The sequence below is a fragment of the Pan paniscus genome, chromosome 14 (genome assembly GCF_029289425.2).
Source record: "Pan paniscus chromosome 14, NHGRI_mPanPan1-v2.0_pri, whole genome shotgun sequence".
In the NCBI taxonomy this organism is placed as follows: domain Eukaryota; kingdom Metazoa; phylum Chordata; class Mammalia; order Primates; family Hominidae; genus Pan; species Pan paniscus.
In genome coordinates this window covers 91,892,189-91,913,428 of record NC_073263.2, presented here as the reverse complement: position 1 = coordinate 91,913,428, position 21,240 = coordinate 91,892,189, and positions in this window count along the sequence as shown.

The following is a 21,240-nucleotide window of genomic DNA, read 5'->3' as shown; positions in this document are numbered from 1 at the left end:
TGGGTATATATACCGTATTTCCTTTATCCATTCATCCAATGATAGACACCTAGATTGTTTCCATATCTTGGCTTTTGTGAATAATGCTGCAATGAACACAGAAGTGCAGTTATCTCTTTGGCATGCTGATTTCAATTCCTTTGGATATATACCCAGAAGTGAGATTGCTGGAATCTATAAAAGTCAAACTCATAGATGTAGCAAGTAGAATGATGAGTATCAGATGTTGGGGAAGGTAAGGGGGAAAAGGGAGAATGGTGACTATAATAAACTGTAAAGCATTGGTATATAAGTAAATATATATAAATATTGTTAAAAAGTAGATTTAAAATGTTTTGCTACAAAATAATAATAAGTATGTGAGGTGATGAATTTATTAATTGATTTGATTATTCCACAATGTAAACACATATCAAAACACCACATTACACCCTATTAATACATACAATTACTACTTGTCAATTAAGAGACCCCAAAGTGTCAGCAAGGCAGAATCCTCTGCTGGAGGCTCTGGGGGAGAATCCACTTCCAGGCTTTTGCAGATTGTTTGCAAATTTCAGCTCCTTATGGTTTTCTGACTAAGGTTCCCATTTTCCTGCTGGCTATCAGCTGCAGGCTGTTGCTTGCTCTTATTGGCCACTATCCTAGACCCCTACTTCTACCTTGAAAGCCAGAACGGAGGACTGTCTCCCTGGCATGTCTCAAACCTTTTCTGCTTTTTCTTCAACTACTCCTCTCTGGTTCTTCCACTGTCTTCTTGCCCTTTGAAAGGTCCATATGATTATATTTGGCCTATCTGCATAATCTAAAATAATTTTCTTATTTTATGGTTGAAAACTTAAATTCATCTGCAAAATCCCATTCTGCCATCTACTGTATCATATTCCTGGTTTCCAGGAATTATAATGTGGACGTCTTTGGAGGGCCATTATTCTGCTTACCACAGTAAATATAGACATTTATATATGTTTTGTAGACACAAGGAGGAAGAGTAGGACTATTAAAACTCTTGTACATCATATCCTAAAAACAGGTAAGTATTTTCTCAAAATAATTTCTTTTTGGCTTCATGTAACACTATCCTCTCTATATAATGGAATTCTATTATAGTAACAAACATTCTGTTACTTTATTTAGGGCTAAACTCCAGAATGTCTAATTTTTTTTTCTTTCTTTACTGTTAGGCCCCCTTATCAGTATTCTGGAACAAACCAGCCATTAATCCTCTATATGGGCAAAACAGAGGATATTTATTTTATTGTTTTCTATATAGACTTACTTTCATAGCTGTTGGCATTAATATATGCTAAAATCTTGATCATGATTATTGCCTTGTCCTTTAAAGTTCAGCATAGTTCAAAACGGGTGTTAATGGGATTTATTTTTTGATAAGCTAGGCTATAACATATACTGGGATATTATTAACTTGTATTTTAATCTAGTCCTTGAAATTACATAATCAACACCTAAATACTTTCTAAAATGGTTGAATACTGGCTCTTATTCTCCCATATAACCTGCTCCCTTTCTTGAATATTTTCATACTGTGATAATTTTTCCCTAGTCCTTCTCCCTAATTAGTGGCATTTATTGGTCTTCTTTTCTCTCTCCCTCCTTCCCTTTTCACCTCTTCCTCCTACTCCTTTTTTCTTATCTCTCTTCCTCTCTCTCCTTTTAGTTTCTAAACTTTGTTTAGATTGTTAAAGCGATACAATTCTGAGATCTCATGAGAGCAGTGTGTCAACATACACACTTTGGAATTTCTTCCCGAATCGCATTATCCACTCACTCAGTTAAATGTTATTTCAGATCTATGTACATCAGTTAATGGCTACTTTTTAATATATGACCTAGAAGGTACAACTGGAACATCTCATGGTTTCTCACTGCTTGATGGGTTAGACTGTTAGAAAATGTCATAGATTGAGTTGGGAAATTCAAAATTCTTGTGTTTAATCCCTAATCCTCAATGTGACTCTGTTTGTAGACAGGGCCTTTAAAGGGGTAATTAGGGTTAAATGATGTTATAAGGGTGAAACCCCAATGCAATAGATCTTGTGTCCTTATAAGAAGAGGGAGAAACCAGGAGTGTGTGGGTACAGAGGGTACAGAAGAAAGGCCATCTGAGGACACAATGAGAAGGCAGTGGCCCTCTGTGAGCTACAGAGAGGCCTCACCAGAAACCAACCCTGCTGGCACCTTGATCTTGAACTTCCAGCCTAGATAACTGTGAGAAAATAACCTTCTGTTGTTTAAGCCACCCCATCTGTGGTATTCTGTTATAATGTCTCTAGCAGACTAAAATACAGGGAACATGTAATTAATGGGATTCCTCGATCAGTTAAGTTTCCTCTACTTTCAAAATATCTTTAAAGATAGCAGTAAACCTGGGTGCCTTAACTTTGTATACAAAATATTTTTAATTAATTTATTTTTAATGTACGATATATATTTATGATATATAATTATCAAATCAGAGTAGTTAGCATATCTTCAGTCATTTATCATCTCATGCATTTATCATTTCTTTGTGGTAAGAATGTTGAAAAGCCTCTCTTCTAGCTATTTTGTAATATACAATATATATAAGTTGCTTCAAAAATTCCTGATTAAAGTAATAACAATCTGAACATGCCCTATAACTATGACGAAAGCAATGTGTGGAACATACTTCAGTTTTTACAGACATCGGATTAAGGCATATTTAACTCTATTTTTAAAATGTCCCTCTAAGGAGATTGTACTAAATTATTTAACAATTTCATGTAAGATATTGAAATGATATATGGAATAAAAATAAGTTTGCTGGATTTTCCTTAACTTGAAAGAAAAATTAAAAGTTAGAGAACAAGATTAAAAGATTCATTGGCTATTTTAGAATTTCACAAGTGATTTGACTTGTTTTAAAGAAATAATACCACCGTGTGGAGTGACCAAATGTTTTATAGAGTGATAATCATAGTGTTGCTTCTCAATATTATTTCTTACACTATATTGTAGTTTATTATTGCTGTCATAACAAATTACCATAAACTTAATGCCATAAAACAGCATACATTTATTATCTTAATAAATAATAAGAAATCCAAATAAAACACAGAGATTAAATTTTTTTTTGTTTAACTAAAGAAAAAATCTGAGCAAAAAAAGAATTTCATAAAAGTAGTGTTTTCTTTCTCCTACTTCTGAATTTTATATATATATGGGGGCATAATCCAAATTTTCTCTCTTGAGGATTATAAACTGTGATCCCTAGGTCCATAGAATTCATGCTTCTATTTCACAGGGCGTTTCTTGAGGAAATAAGGAGGAATATGAGTCAGCAGAGATTCCAGATTTTGTCCTGTGATCGCCAACTGACAATCCAACTTAAGGCCCAGTTATTGGGCTTCTTGTAATAGCTGCACTGCAGCATGATGACTAATGTTTAAAACGTTAAAGAAAATGATAAAACCACTGAATTTTAAATGTCCTTTTGTTATAGATTTGATCAAGGAAACCCCAAAAAGTTAAATTCTTTGCCCGTGCTTATATATTGAATTTGTGTAAGTCGTGCTTGAGCCAGATCTTTTTTTTTAAATTTTATTATTATTAAACTTTAAGTTTTAGGGTACATGTGCACAACGTGCTGGTTTGTTACATATGTATACATGTGCCATGTTGGTGTGCTGCACCCATTAACTCGTCATTTAGCATTAGGTGTATCTCCTAAAGCTATCCCTCCCCCTCCCCCCACCCCACAACAGTCCCTGGTGTGTGATGTTCCCCTTTCTGTGTCCATGTGTTCTCATTGTTCAATTCCCACCTATGAGTGAGAGCATGCGGTGTTTGGTTTTTTGTCCTTGCGATAGTTTGCTGAGAATGATGGTTTCCAGCTTCATCCATGTCCTTACAAAGGACATGAACTCATCATTTTTTATGTCTGCATAGTAGTCCATGGTGTATATGTGCCACATTTTCTTAATCCAGTCTATCGTTGTTGGACATTTAGGTTGGTTCCAAGTCTTTGCTATTGTGAATAGTGCCACAATAAACATACGTGTGCATGTGTCTTTATAGCAGCATGATTTATAACCCTTTGGGTATATACCCAGTAATGGGATGAGCCAGATCTTTTGACTATTAATTTGGCATGCTTTTCACACAAGCACATTGCTTCATTTGCACCTGCGATTCTCAGGAGTATTTCTTTTCTTTCCATAAGTGATTCCATTAATCCTCAATGATTGACTGTGTGTTCTTAGGGATTTCCAGATTGACTTTCTACCTTTGAAGCATATTAGTTCAGAAGAATAATGCAGTTGATTGATTTTTCTCCTACTAAATTTACTAGATGATTCATTGAATTTATCATACTGATTTCTATTTCCATATAATATAGTAAAAATTATAATATCCAACTTTATAACTTGACCTGATGTTTCCTGTAATTTAAATACAGTATAGACAATTGCAAAAGGTTTGCCTGTATGTAACTGAAATCATGTAATTATTTTACTGAGATGAACTTCATGGACTACATCATTCATTTAATTTTTTTAGGGTGATAGAAAGGAAAATACTGAGATGTGAAGTTATATGGACACACTTGCATAGTTATTGGTGGTACTGAGTTATTCAGTTTTTGTAATTTTTAACCATTTTCCATAATTTTTTGTTCCACAGTTGTATTCTATTCAAATGGTTCTTGAAATTTCCATTATGCCAATACCAATGCAGCCAAAGTTATGTTCACAAAAAGGTTTGGTGAGTGTTGTATGTAATTTCTCTTCATTCAGGTCTTCACAGCATATTTCATCATAATTAATAGTTCTCAAAGCTGCTTCAGTAAAGTTATTCTTAGTAAACATTCATCCCATTGTGTATATGGATTTAATGTGATAAAATGGTTTCTTCCACAGGCTTTGCTGATGATCATATCATCTCAACCAGCTTCCCTAGGCACTGATGGCCTTTAAAAAACTGGAAAATTTGGATATATCTTCTGCTTTTGAGCTGCTGGTCTATTGTGCAATCTTTTGATTGTTGTACTTTGCCTCACATTGCATCCTGGCAAGGCCAAAATTTTGAATATTCAGTACTTTTTGAGGGTTCACTGTGGGTTCTGAGAGGATGAGCTGTTTTCCACACATCACAGAAATTAGATACAAAAGAAGATGGTCCTGGTCCCTTTCTACCTGTCCAGTCCACTTAGTTGTCTCCTCTCAATATTTTTTCTGTATCCATGGTCAGGTCAGCAAGCCTCCCTCTTTATAGTTACCCAGATGTGAATGATTATTTTAGGGTTTCTTCCTTGGTTTAAGGAAGGGAGCCTGCTACTCTATTAACTATTACTAGAAAGGAAGAGGGGAGAGAGCAGCTTCTATTAAAAAATATGCCCTGCTTTCCAAAAAAAGGCATATTTCCTATATAAACACAGCAGTGAGATGGAGGTACTTTGTTCTTTAGGATCTGTTAAAATGACAACTCTCAGTAGGTATAGGGAGGTGGTTGCCCTCAGGACAGGTGATTCTCTGAACTCAGAATGTGGGATCTATACTGTCTGGCCTTAGTTATGGTTCTTGACTATCAGTTCTGCACAAGTTAAAAAAAAAAAAAGCCCCCTAGCACATAATGCCATGTGGTTTGTGTCCATGCTTTCATTGATTTTTTTCTTGACTTTCTAGAGTTTTATCATTCTAATAGAATGCCGCATTCAAAGATCCTCTTATATATCTCAAATAATTTTTCTTCATGAAATTTACATATTAGGTATTTTCAGTGCCCAATATTACTTTGTATTTTGCACATTAGGAAAATGATTAATCTACATTTGCAAATTAGTTAATTACCCAAAGACTGCACAGTTATGAATATAGAGCAAATCTAATAAATCTAAGTAGATTAGAAAATACACATTTCGCGCTTGAACAACACAGGTTTGAATTGCCTGGGTTCACTCATATGCATATATTTCTCTGCCTCTGCCACTGTTGGGAAAGCAAGACCAACCTCTCCTCTTATTCTTCCTCCTCACCCTACTCAATATGAAGACAACCAACATAAAGACCTTTATGATGATTCACTCCCATGTAATGAATAGTAAATATATTTTCTCTTCCTTATGATTTTCTTAATAACATTTTGTTTTCCTTGGCTTACATTATTGTAAAAACATAGTATATAATACATATAACATACAAACTATGTGTTAATTGACCATTTGTGTTATTGTTAAGGCTTCTGGTCAAGAGCAGGCTTTTAGTAGTTAAGTTTTTGGGAAGCCAATAGTTGTATGTAGATATTTGACTATGTGAAGAGTTGGCACCACTGTTAAAGGGCCAATTGTATACAGTCTGAATTTTTAAACCTAACATTTACATGGGTCCCAAGTCAACTGCATGTAATATTTTCCATAATCAATAAACAATTATTTTAAAACATTTTCTAGCTAAAAAATAGGCAACTTATATAGTCAAATACAAATAAACCCAATATTTCAGTGCTAATTCAAATTCATTTTAACAATGTAAAATGCAAATATAATCCAGGTTAACTTTATTCTATCAAACAAGTTTTTTAATACATTCAGAATATTTGATCTTTATTTCAAGAATTTTTAGATACACACAGGGCAGTGGACTTCCTTTAATGAACAAGGCAAAAATGTTTTATTATTGTTCATTCCATTAATTGATGCATATTTTCCAAATTTATTCCACATTTTGAAATAAAAAGAACAATCTTTTTAATCACAAAATTTGTAAATTCTTTGGGTGTTAGGAAATTGACATTAGTATGTTTTTACTGATTTACCTTGTTTGCTGTTTGGCTTTTACATAAAAGCTTGGTTTAAGAATTTGCATTTAACATATTTGAGTAGGAATATAAGGAAAAGGACATTAAGTGATGACTTTATGAGCGAGGCAGGCCCTCAGTTGTTTCTGTACATATTTATTAAAACAGTCTGAACCATTCATGACATATTTTTATGGCTATATATATATATATTTTTTTTTTTTTTTTTTTTGACGGAGTCTCACACTGTCGCCTGGGCTGGAGTGCAATGGCACCATCTCGGCTCACTGCAACCTCCACCTTCCCAGGTTCAAGCAATTCTTTCTCCTGCCTCAGCCTCCTGAGTACCTGGGATTACAGGTGCCCATCACCACGCCTGGCTAATTTTTGTATTTTTAGTAGAGACGGGGTTTCACTATGTTGGCCTGGCTGGTCTCGAACTCCTGACCTTGTGATCCACCTGCCTCAGCCTCCCAAGTGCTCATGATTACAGGCATGAGCCGTCGTGCCAGGCCATTTATGACTATTTTTATACTACAACAACAGAACCAATTGTGACTAAGACTATATGGTTTACAGAATGTCCCTTTATAGGAAAACTTTGCTAACTCTTTTTTTTTCTATGAGACCATTTTTAATTTTCCTCATTTTACACAGGCAATAACTTAATCTCAGAAAGATGAACGCCATCTTGAACACAAAACTGGTAAATTAAAAACTATGTTTTTGTTATCCAGGTGAATTTGACTATAAAAGGCATGTATGGATTAGCTACCAAAACAAAAACAAAAAAAAGGAGCTGGACATTCTAAGCAGAGAAAACTTCATTTTGGTGGAATTGAAGAACACTGAAAATTGGGAAACTCTAGATAGTTTATTTTGGCTTCTATGTCTTAGAAATAAGAGAAGCCCAGCATATGTGACTGGAACAGAAGGCAGGAGTGAGCTATAAATAAAGGGCTCTATTACTACGCTAATGTGTTTGGCCTACATGCTTTATATAGGCGAGCAACATGGTCAGATTTGTACACCAGGAGTGCCAGTCTAGTAATGTTATGGGAGATGAACTGGAATCAGCCTACTCTAGAAGGAGTCTGGTTATGTAAAGCAGGGTTCCCCAATCCCCAAGCTGTGGACCGGTACCGGATGGTGACCTGTTAGGAACTGGACCACACAGCACAAGGTCAGTGGGGACCAAGAGAGGATTTCCACCTGAGCTCTGCCTCCTGTCAGATCAGCAGAGGCACTAGATTCTCATAGGATCGTGAACCCTATTGTGAACTGATCAGGCGAGGGATCTAGGCTGCACATGTCTTATGAAAATATAACTAATGCCCGATGTTCTGAGGTGAAATTGTTTCATCCTGAAGCCACCCCACCCCTCACCCATCTGTACAAAAATTACCTTCCATGACACCTGTCCCTGCTACCAAAAAGGTTGGAGACCACTTATCCAAAAGATATTAGCAAGAAATAATTAGATAGCAGTGGTTGTGGTAAGAAAAAGCAAGAGACTGGATGAATTGAAAGGAAGGGCACAGCAGGTTGATTTAGGATGGGCTAAGGATGAGCATAACTGAAGACGACAGAAAAGATCATACAGAACTTGCCCACTATCATGTCACTGGGGACTGGAACCAGTTTTCTTTTTTCTACTGGGTCCTGTCATGGCGTCTGCAAGTGTGGCTGCTACATCACTAGGGATCCTGCACTTGGCATTAGCAAGTCCTTACATGGAGACAAATGCAACTCTTTTCTAGCTAAGTACTTGTCTGTCTCCATCCACTAAGAATCTAGATAAATCTTGATTTTCTGTCATTACATTTACTTATGTCTTAAGATCAGTGCCCAAGATAACAAAACATTGTCAGTCTTTAATGGATAGCCCACATCAGTCCACAGGATGCATCCTCTGTCCAGCTAGGCCATTTCTTTTTCAGAAGCTAGCCAGTCCATAATTCGTCCTTTAATTTATCAGCTTAAAGTCAGAAACCTTTTATAGGTTTAATACAGGTGTGGATCATAAAAAACTAGTAACCAGTTAACAATTTGATAATTTAATAAATTTCTTCTTAGTGTAGAAACACACTTTGGAACATAACTTCTATTGCACTTTGATACATTAGTGAAACTTAACATTTTAATACTTTATCACAGCCACTTAAAACAGGGATCTCCAACCCCTGGGCCATAGACCTGTACGGGTCTGTGGCCTGTTAGGAACCAGGACACACAGCAGAAGGTAAGCAACAGGTGAGTGAGTGAAGCTTCCTCTGTATTCACAGCTGGTCTCCATGGCTGGCATTACTGGTACACTCTACCTCCTTTCAGATCAGTGACAGCATTAGATTCTCAGAGGATCACAAACCTATTGTGACCTGTGCATGCCAGGGATCTAGTCAGCCTGCTCCTTATGAGAATCTAATGCCTGATGATCTGTCACGTCTTCCATCACCCCCAGATGGGACCTTCTAGTTGCAGGAAAACAAGCTCAGGACTCCCACTGATTCTACATTATGATGAGTTGTATAATTATTTCACTATATATGTCAATGTAATAATAATAATAATAATGAAGTACATAATAAATGTAATGTGCTTGAATCATCCTGAAACCATCTCTCCCGCAATCTCAGTCTGTGGAAAAATTGTCTTCCATGAAACTGATCCCTAGTGTCAAAAAGGCTGGGGACTGCTGACTTAAAGCAATAATAGGTAGAGTTTCAGTCAGAAGAATATGAAAGTAAATACATTACAGAAATATATTGGAGGGTTATCTAACCCCCCAAATTACAAGTTAATTTAATCCACAATAACTAATTTTGATACTCATGTTTCATGGGTTAAACTTATTATATTTAAATAATGTTTGATAAGAATGTGAGAATAAGAAATGTTCAATACATTGTTCTTCAAAATTAGGATAAATATCAAGGAAAATCTAATTAAACAGCCTTTTTACATTTAAGGATGTCTAGGTTTCTTGTTAAAAACCAAGTCCTTGGGGCTGGGCACAGTGGCTCATGCCTATAATCCCTGCACTTTGGGAGGCTGAGGCAGGTGGATCACAAGCTCAGAAATTTGACATCAGCATGACCAACATGGTGAAACCCCATCTCTACTAAATACACAAAAATTAGCCAGGCATGGTGGCGTATGCCTGTAATCCCAGCTACTCAGGAGGCTGAGGCAGGAGAATTGCTTGGACTCGGGAGGTGGAGGTTGCAGTGAGCTGAAATCGCGCCACTGCACTCCAGCCTGGGCGACAGTGAGACTACGTCTCAAAAAAGAAAAATAAAAAACAAAAAAAAAAAACAAGTATTTGTTATGTGATTTGATATGAAATATATTCTCAATAAAAACCAATATTAACTAGATAAAATACATGTCAATTTTTGGAAGTTCTCCTGGCTTGATAATTTTGTCTTAGCTGTTTCATAGAACAAAAAGAAATCTTTTTTTAGGAATGAAAAACTTGCTAAAGTTTGCAATGAGGCTACATTCTGAATCATCTTACACTGTTCCATTTCTAAAATTTAATTGGAAGTTGTTGATCTTCCCTTTTAGGCGGTGCCATGTTAAAGCAAGGAAGAAGACAGAAAGCTAAGTATAACACTCAACTCTTTCAATGATTGCAAATGCTGCTATTATGCCCTTCAGTGATCTAGAGGAAAATATATTATCTAAATCTCATTTGGGGAGTGTTCATGGTATATTCTGGTGTAACTAGAGTATACTACTGTAATAATACATAATTTTAATACAAATTTCTAATGCATGACAATTTTAATGCGATGTTCTAATTTTCTGCATTATTATATTTCTGTCAATAAGAGATTCTGATTATAATTTTGAAGACAGAGTCTCCATGGCTAAAATTTTTTTGTTTATTGAAAACTTTCACTGATGTAATCTAATTGCCAAATGTTACATTTGTTCTTAGAATCATACATACATAATTGTATTCTATCTTGCAGTCTGGGGAATAAAAGTAAAAGTATTCTATATGTGTGTATATGTATATAAAAGAAACATAGTGCAGGAGAGTTTCATAAAGTTTTTTCAAAATTTTTCATAGGTAAGCGAACATCGTGCCAGTCATTATTTTGTAAAAACATTTTATAACGTATCATTCTTCAGACATTTACATCTGGTATGATGCTGGTTCAAGGTGAGGTATAGCTCCTGATGGCATGGGGGAATAATCTGATTGATTTCCCATAAGCATCATCCTTTCTGGCTGGGCACGGTGGCTCACGCCTGTAATCCCAGCACTTTGGGGGGCCGAGGCAGGCGTATCATGAGGTCAGGAGTTTGAGACCAGCCTGGCCAACATGGTGAAACCCCATCTCTACTAAAAATACAAAACGTTAGCTGGGCATGGTGGCATGTGCCTGTAATCCCAGCTACTCGGGAGGCTGAGGCAGAAGAATCATTTGAACCTGGGAAAACGAGGTTGCAGTGAGCGGAGATTGCGGCATTGCACCCCAGCCTGGGCGACAAGAGCAAGACTCTGTCTCAAAAAAAGAAAAAAAAGTCCTTTCTTACATAATCTTTATTGGCCATGTGTAGTTGTTCACAAAAAGACACAAGCACACACATACATATACACAACAGAGGAAATAAGACAAAATTACATACAAGTATGAATAGACATAGCTGCCCTTAACAGTATAATTTTTATTTTTTCCTTTCTTCTTTTCCTCGGCCTCCTTCTCCTCTTCCTCATCCTCTTCTTTGTCCTTCTGTTACTGAAACACCAAGCGTTCAGTCTAGGTCCTGCTGCTTGCAACACAGAAAGCTAACCACTGAGACACCTAATTCAGTTCTGCAGCTGAGGAGATGGGAGATTATTCTCAAATCCATCTCTCTGACTAAAACTAGGGGTTTATATAGCAGAGAAGAAATGGAACAATGTATAAGAAAATGGGAACCAGGGAGTGGCAGGGAAGAAATCATGATGAATATGGGGTCCAGCATCTTCATGTCTAGATGCTGTGATCTGGTGAGTTTCAGTTCTTTGATACTTTCTTTGAGAAGCCTAAAAGTCATTTCCTGAGAAAGGAACTCAAACAAAACGAATATAAATTTGGAGTTTAAGTCCAGAGGGTCAGTTTCCTTCTTTATCAAAAAAAAAAAAGAAAACTGTCTATGGGACTATTGGGTCATTTTCACTTTTCTCCTCCTCTCTTCCTTCTTGAACTCCTTTATTATTTTTTTTCATTTATTACTGGAAGGTGCAAAGAACTGAAGTCTAGGTAATTAGTAAGTGAAAGCTTAGATATTTAAGTATTAAAACACAAAGCTCAAATGATAGGGACTTCCTATAGACATACAATATTCTCTAATGGATCACAGAGGTTCTATTGTGTTCTTGAATTATTAAATATCTCCAAATTCCCCTCTTCTTTTCTTTTCTCTGAGACTCTTAAGCTCTTACTGCTCCTGTTTGGGCCATGTCTGTGTGGATAACCCTAAAGTAAAGCAACTTTTGGAATGGAAATGCCACTTCCCTCACATCAAACCATAGGTAACAATAAACTAAAGTCTGATTTATTGAACACACAGAATCACAGACCTTGAGGAAGCATTTTATTTTGCATTATTCATAACTATGAATGTATTATAAACTCCGCTATTATTTTTGTTTATTGTTGTTTGTTCATTTTGGCCTAATTTGCTCACCAAAGTAGGAATATGTATTATGAGTGTAATTCTTCAAAGAGATATTATGATTTCTGAAAGGCAGTGAAGGTGAATTCTCAATGATTTTTTTAACGCATTGACAGATACCGAATCATATTTGAATACTAATATTATTATCTTAATAATTTTGCAATGATATTCCAGAAAATATTAAAATATCATTTTGCCTTTATGATAATCTTTAAATATTTTAATTATATTTATAGAATTTCATTTGTGAGTGCACTGAGAAAAAGTATACAAAACTATAGCCTTGAGGAACATGCCTTTGTATTATGACCATTATAAGGGTAGGGATTTGATACATGAAATATGGCATAGTGCTTAGAAATACTGATCTTTGGGCCCTAACCAGACATACTATAACATAATTTAGAGTCGTCCTAATATATCATATCTATTTTATTACATTATAATTTATTATAATATAGAATAGAATTTTTATTTTAATAAATATTGAATATAAACAAAATATTTCTCATTTCCCACATGATCTTCTAATCACTCCATTTCAGAAGAAACTAGTTTCTTCTGAGCACCTTGTTTCAAAACTTCCATAGGTGACCACCCTAAAACAATAGAAGATATAGTTCACCGATTCCATTATGGTGAAATTTTGCTTACTATGTTGACATACCAGGAGCTCAAAAAGTTTGATCAATGATTTTTAAAAATGTTTATTCTCTATTTGTACTTTTTATTAAGAGGTTTGCTTGCTTTCAATATTCCATTACTCAAGACAATGCCTCAAGCTTTAATATATTATTCAGCTCTAAATTTTCAAGTATTAAATATTGCTACCACCATTTCTCTACATATGTAGTTAACTCTCAAGTATTCACTCAAATGTAGAGAGCAGTGGGGCATGCAGTGCAATATTATAGATCATATTAAAAGCCTGACACAGGAAAATTTTCCATTTATATTTAAATATGTGTATTTTTTTGTGTCTGCACATTCATGCCAAACAAACAAGCAAATAACATGTAAAGTAATCCACCCTACGGGGAAGGTAGAAAATTTACTGGACTCTGTTAAGTTTCCCATTATGATCTTTTACTCAGCTCATACCTGAATCTGACTTTAAATAGGAAACAAGCAATTTTCTCTCAGTTTTTAATCCCTATTTTTTCCCTTTTAAAATGTTCCCTAGAGGTAGAAATAAAGAGCTTTTAAATACAAGAAGTAAACAGAGAAAAATCAAGAAATCAAGATGTGTTAACTGCATTTAGTGAGTAGGACAGATATTAATAAATTCAATACTGCAATAGAGTTGCTTTATCATACTTGAACATAGACCGTGTGTCCTGTTTTCCTAAGTGTATAAAATTCACATAGAAAGTTAACTGTACATTTCTGGATTATTCCAATAGGAAAATTGCACGAAAGGTGCTATATAGCTTCAAAAGCACAGTGCACATTGAGTTAAAAGTTAATGAGACTCAATTCTAGAATATAGACTATACAGAGTCAAAAAACATTCAGATGTATTACACTTCACTATTGCTTTTCCTAAGACAGTTTACTTCGATTATGAGTCTACTTGCTGCATCTATGAAAGTCTGCCAGCAGGGCTCTCCCTTGCATTATAATTTAGAAACAAATGACCTAATTTATGTATTTCTTTAGAATAAAATGCTAACACTGAAATCCACACCAAAATTAGATATGTTGAATTTCCAAAGCAAATGACTAATACAACTGTACGCTGGCTTGTGTTTTTTTTAATGATCAATTCATTATTAATCTATTAGTTTATAAATAATTGTGTTATTTAATACTGTATCTTACCTTCTGTCAGTTTAAAAAAATTAAAATAAAAAATTAGGCTATACACTAAAAACGTTTATAAGTTTGATTAAATGAACATTAAAGAAACTCCTCATTTTATGTATTGTCTTTTAGGCAAATTCTTATCTTTATCAGAAAATTGATTACTACACTAAATTGTTGTTTTTATTTTAATCAAGTAATGAGCTCAATAGTTTTGCTTATGGCAAAATGATTAGTCATGGGTATAGATCATTCTGTGATACATGACTAATAAAAATATATAATAAATTACCTGAGTTTCACATAAGATTAAGCTGGAAAAATTATAAGTGATTGAGTAAAACTGATATTCATCCAGAGATTGTGAACTTTTTAATAAAAATAAACAGCCATGTAAGAAGAAATAATTAAATAGTAAAGAAGGAAGAAGGAAATAGTATCACAATGAGAGCTCTGGGCGGATTTTTTTTTTTTTTTTTTTGAGATGGCGTGTCCCTCTGTCACCCAGGCTGGAGTGCAGTAAGCACTATCTCAGCTCACTGCAACCTCTGCCTCTCGGGTTAAAGCAATTCTCCTGTCTCAGACTCCCGAGTAGCTGGACTACAGGCACATGCCACCACGCCGTGCTAATTTCTGTATTTTTAGTAGAGACGGGGTTTTGCCATGTTGGGTAGGCTGGTCTCAAACTCCTGACCTCAGGTGATCCACCCACCTCGGCCTCCCAAAGTGCTGGGATTACAGGCGTGAGCCACTGCACCCGGCCCTGGGTAGATTTCTAAATCATAGGTTTTAATGTCAGTTCAGGCTTGCCAACCTGCCACTAAGTAGCTGTGTGTCTTTGGAGCATTCACTTAAGTGGTTAAATGCATGGCTATATTTCCTCATTATAAAGCTTGGGAGCAAATAACATCTAACTGAGAATGACAATGATAAAGTAGACGTGGGTCATGTGTCAGATTCCTACTCAGTAGTCAGTTTGCTATAGCCTCTGCTTTCCATGTGAACTAATTTTGATATACTTTAATGAAGCACATACTGGGTTCCGTTAATATCAAAGAAGGGGTCTAGATCTTGAATTTTCAAACGTAAAAACAACTCTGACATTGCTTCGCAAATTTTAAAATCTGAATTCTGCCTTCAATGTTCATATATTTACTGCTGGGTGAAGATTTACACTTGGACAACAAACAAGTCTTCATTTTGATTTTTTCAGAACAGTGGAAGTCTACTTAATTTGACTTGCTGAAATCGGCCATTGAAGAAGAAATTTCCAGCTGTTACAAATCATACTTTAAAAAAAGACCGGAAAAAAAGATGGGAAAAGAAAGGAAAAGGAAAGAAAATAGCAGAAAAATGAAGAATTAAATTGTACCTTTAATTTACACCACACTAGCATCATGATCTATATAGGTATAGTCATTCTAGTTCTTGGAATATAAGAAAGCAATCAATGATATGTTAATATACTTGATCATATTGTTGGTTACATTATCATCATAGATTTAGTCTTGAATTAGTATTATCACACGTTACTAATTGAATTTTCACATGTCATTTCAAAAAATGTGAAAGAAATTCTATAAGCAAGACAATTATGAAAATGCACATAGAATTAGAGACAAGAAAGGACAGATAATTTTACACAGGTACATATAGACAAGCAAGAACCATGCAAATTTGTCATGTTGTTGGTTTGTGATTCTCAATCATGATTCAGCAAAAGAGGATATAATGTGTTCTGTTTAGATTGTTCTCTAGAGATGTAGAAAATGATATCCTAGGCAAAGAAAAAAGAGCTATACTTAACAAATAATAAAATACATGATTACAGGAAATGGTAAACATACAAAATATACTATGGTACAGTATGATTTTTAATAGGAAGAATAAAAATGTTTTGGGCAAATATCTTGAACTCTTAGGTTATGATTGTGGAGAATAATATTTTAATGACATAAAATAGTCTTTGGTAAAATTGTCTTACTTTTGTTAAATTGAGTTACTTGGCCTAAACCTGTCTCTATACTTGTGGGATAAAGATTGTTCCTAATGGCCTCTGTATACAGTGAACTGTACCCTAACTTGATGTGTAAATATGTTGTGACCAAACTTATGACTATACCCTGGTAATCAAGCAACAGCACCACAGCCAATCACAGCAGCAAAACCCTCAGCCAATCCCAAGTTGAAAGTTGCCAAATTCTGTCCAAATAAGGTCAGCCATGAACTGCACCAATCAGGTAATCTGTGTATGTAATTTCCTGTTTTCTGGCTATAAATATGGTTTACCACATTGGGCAGGGAGTCATTTCGAACTGTCTTAGCGCTGGAATGCTCCCTGGTTCTAGAATCTATTTCTTGCTCAATAAACTTTGTTAAATTTAACTGGTCTTATTTTTTAACACTTTAAATACTTGACTGGATTTATTATGTATTGAATCAATGTTGTGATTCTTATATTCTTATGAACTTTTGCTATGTGAAAAATAATGTAATTAAATGATACTAATCAATGATATAAATAAATTCTACATAAAATATAGTAGTAAGAAATGTTAATGCTGTCTTAAAATTACATAGATATTTATATTTAAATTTTAACATTTCTCATGGGCATAATTAAATACATTATGCTAAGAAAACTTCAAAATGAATATTAAAGTGTTAAGTATTACAGTTTGCATACATAACAAAATAAATATTCTTTAAGCATTTAAACCTTATTATTGTAAAATAAGACAATTTCTTGGACTACTTATTTTAAAATGGGAGATATAGAATGAGAGCTTATACTTTTTATGATAATTAATAATTTAACTCTAGTGATTTCTCATATAAAATAATATATTAATTTTTAATATTTACTATATTTTATTATTTAAAAGCTGAACATCCAATTTAGTGTCTCTATGCATAGCCATCCAATAGAAACTACAGCATTAATTATTTTCAAATATATATTTTTTAAATAGATTTTACTTTTTAGGGGAGTTGTACATTCACAGGAAAACTGAAGCAAGGTACAGAGATTTCCATGAATCCCTTCCCCTGCACATACATAGCATCCCCCATTATCCACATACACTCTAACATGTATTACAACTAATGAACCTACATTGATACATCATTATTCACTGAAGTCCACCATTCAAATTCTGTTTCATTTTTGGTGTAGGATATTCTATGGATTTGCACAAATATATAATGCAATGTGTCCAGTATTGTAGTATCATACAGAGTAGTTTTACTTCCCTAAAGCTCCTCTGTTCTCTCCCTATGTATCTCTCTATCCCTCCTTAAGTTCTAGCAACCACTGATATTTTTACTGTCTCAATAGTTGCCTTTACTAGAACATCACACAACATGTTGGAATCATACAACACATAACCTTTTCAACTTGAAGTCTTCCACTTAGTCATATACATTTCAGATTCCTCCATGAGATCTTCATGACTTGATAGCTCAATTCTCTTTAGCAATAAATAATATTCCAATGTCTGGTCCACAGTTTATACATTCACCTACTGAAGAACATGGTGGTTGCATCAGTTATGAAGTTTTGACAATTATGAACAAAAGCATTATAAGCTGCCCTGTGAAGGTTTTTTTGTGGATAAAAGTTTTACTTCCTTTGAGTAAATATTAAGGAGTATAATTGATGGATTGTATGGTAAGGACATATTTCGTTTTGTAAGAAACTGCCAAATTGTCTTCCACTGTAGCTATACAATTTTGCATCTCCACTAACAGTAAATGACAGCTTCTGTTTCTCCACATCCTTACCATCATTTGATGTTGTCAGTGTTCTGAATCTTGCCCATTCGAACGAATATGTAGTACTATCTCATTGCTGTTGTAATTTGCATTTCCCTAATGACATATAATGTGGAACATCTTTTTATGTGCGATTTTCCATCTCCATATCTTCTTTGGTGTCATATATGTTAATAATTTTTTAGTCTGTTTCCATGCTGCTGAAGAAACACCCAAGACTGGATAATTTATAGAGAAAAAGAGGTTTAATGGACTTACAGTTCCACATGACTGTGGAAGCCTCACAATCATGCTGGATGGCAAAGAGGAGCAAGTCACATCTTACATGGATGGCAACAGACAAAGAAAGATAACTTGTTCAGGGAAAATCCTTTTTTAGAAAACATCAGATCTCATGAGACTTATCCACTATCATGAGAACAGCATGAGAAAGACCCACAGCCATGGTTCAATTACCTCCCACTTGGTCCCTCCCACAACATGTGGGAATTCAAGACAAGATTTGGGCGGGGACACAGTCAAACCATATCAATAATTTTGGCCCATTGTTTAAATTGGGTTTTTCATTTTCTTCTTGCTGCATTTTACAGTGTGTGTGTGTGTGCGTGCGCGCACATGCATGTGTGTGTGAATATGTGTATTTTGGAGTACTGACTTTTATCAGCTGAGTTTTGCAAATATTTTCACCAAGGCTGTATTATGTCTTTTCATTCTCTTTACAATGACTTGGACAAAGCTGAAATTTTTAATTTTATTAAAGTTCACCTTATCAATTATTTCTTTCATGGATCATGCCTTTGGTGTCATATTTTAAAAAGTTGTCACTGCACCCAAGGTAATTTAGATTTTATAATATGCTGGTTTGTAGGGGTTTCAGAGTTTTGGATTTTACATTTAGGTCTGTGGTTTATTTTGAGTTAACTTTTATGATGGTATAAGATATGTTTATATATTTCTGTTTTCACATGTGGATGTCCAGTTGTTCCAGCACCATCTGTTTCTAAAGACTATCTTTCTTCCCTAGTGTTGCCTTTGCTTCTTTGTCAAAGAATAGTTCACTATACTGAGGTGAGTCTACTTCTGAGTTCTCTGTTCTGTTCCATTGATCTATTTGTCTTTTTTCTTCCACCAATACCGCACTGTATTACTGTAGCTTTATAGTAAGTCTTGAAGTTAGGTGGATGCAAACCTCACTCTTTGTTCTTCTACTTCAGTATTAATTTGGCTATTCAGGGTCTTTTTTCTCTCCACATAAATTTTAGAATCAGTTGATTGGTATTCATGAAATAACATTGAGATTTTGAGTAAAATTGCATTGAAATTATAAATCAAATTAGAAAATATTGAGTGTTTCTATGCACAAACGTGGAATATTTTTCCATTTACTTAGTTCTTTGATATTTTTCCTCGGAGTTTTGTTTTCTTCATATAGATTTTGTGTATATTTTATTAGATTTATACCTAAGTACAGTCAGGTGTCACAACAATAGGGAAACATTTTGTGAAACGCATCTTTATGCAATTTTATTATCATAGTAGCATTATAGAGTGTACTTATACAAATTAGATGATACAACCTATTGTAATAGATGTACTACACATCTAGGCTATAAGATATAGCTATTGCTTCCAGGCTACAAGCATACACAGTATGTTAGTATACTGAATGCTGATGCAATTCTAATATAATGGTAAGTACTTGTGTATCTAAATATAACTGAGCATAGAAAAGGTACACTACAAATACAGTATAAAAAATAAAAAAATAGTACATCTGTATAGGGCAGTTACCATGAATGGAGATTGCAGGACTGTAAGTTGCTCTGGGAGAATCAGTGAGTGGTGAGTGATGTGAAGTATTCACTACTATAAATTTCAGAAACACTATACACTTTGGCTATAATAAATTTATAAAAATATGTTTGGCTGGACACAGTGTCTCATGCCTGTAATCCCAGCACTTTGGGATGTCAAGGCAGGCAGATCACAAAGTCAGGAGATCGAGACCATCCTGGCTAACACAGTGAAACCCTGTCTCTACTAAAAATACAAAAAATTAGCTGGGTGTGGTGGCATACCTCTGTAGTCCCAGCTATTCAGGAGGCTGAGGCAGGAGAATCACTTGAACCTGGGAAGTGGAGGTTGCTGTGAGCCAAGATTGTGCCACTGTACTCAATCAAGCCTGGGTGACTAAGCAAGACTCCATTTCAAAAAAAAAAAAAAATATATATATATATATATATATGTAGTAAATTAAACAGCTTACTGTAATGTTTTTACTTTATAAAACTTTTTTTTAAAAAACCCTCTTAATTCTTTTTCAATAACACTTAGCTTCAAAACACAAACACATTGCACAGTTGAACAAAGATATCCTTTCTATATATCCTTATTCTATGAGTTTTTTCTAATCTTTTATTTTTTTTCTTTTTAAACATTTTTGTAAAAAACTAAGACACAAACATACACATTAGCCTAGGTCTACACAAGGTCAGGGTCATCAATATCATTGTTTTCCACCTACACATTTTGTCCCATTGGAAGGTCTTCAGGGGAAATAACACACATAGCACTGTCATCTCCTATGATAACAATGACTTCTTCTGGAATACCTCCTGAAACAATTGCCTAAGGCTGTTTTAGAGTTAATAATTTTTAACGAGTAGGAGTATACTCTAAAATAACAATTCGAAGTATAGTATCCTACATACATAAACAAGTAACATAGTGTATTACTATCGTTCATTATCATTATCAAGTATTATGTACTGTACATAATTGCCTGTGCTATACTTTTATATGAGTGGCAGCACAGTAGCTTTGTTTACACCAACATCAACACAAACACATGAATAATGAGTTGCACTTGCCTGTTACAAAAGCTATGGAGTCATAAGGCATTGGGAAATTTTCAGCTCCAGTATAATCTTATGGGACCACAAACATATATGCAGACTGTCATTGACCAAAACTTTGTTATGTGGTCCATGACTATTTCAATTTTGAGGACTGCTAATGTGAATGGTAATGCGTTTTTAATTTCCAATTCCACTTGTTCATTGCTGACGTAAAGGAAGGCAATTGACTTTTGTATATTAACCTTGTAGCCTGCAATCTCATTATAATTCCTTGTTAGATCAAGAATTTTTTAATTTTGGTCAATTTTTCTGGATTTTCTATGTAAACAATCATGTCGTCTGCAAAACCAGT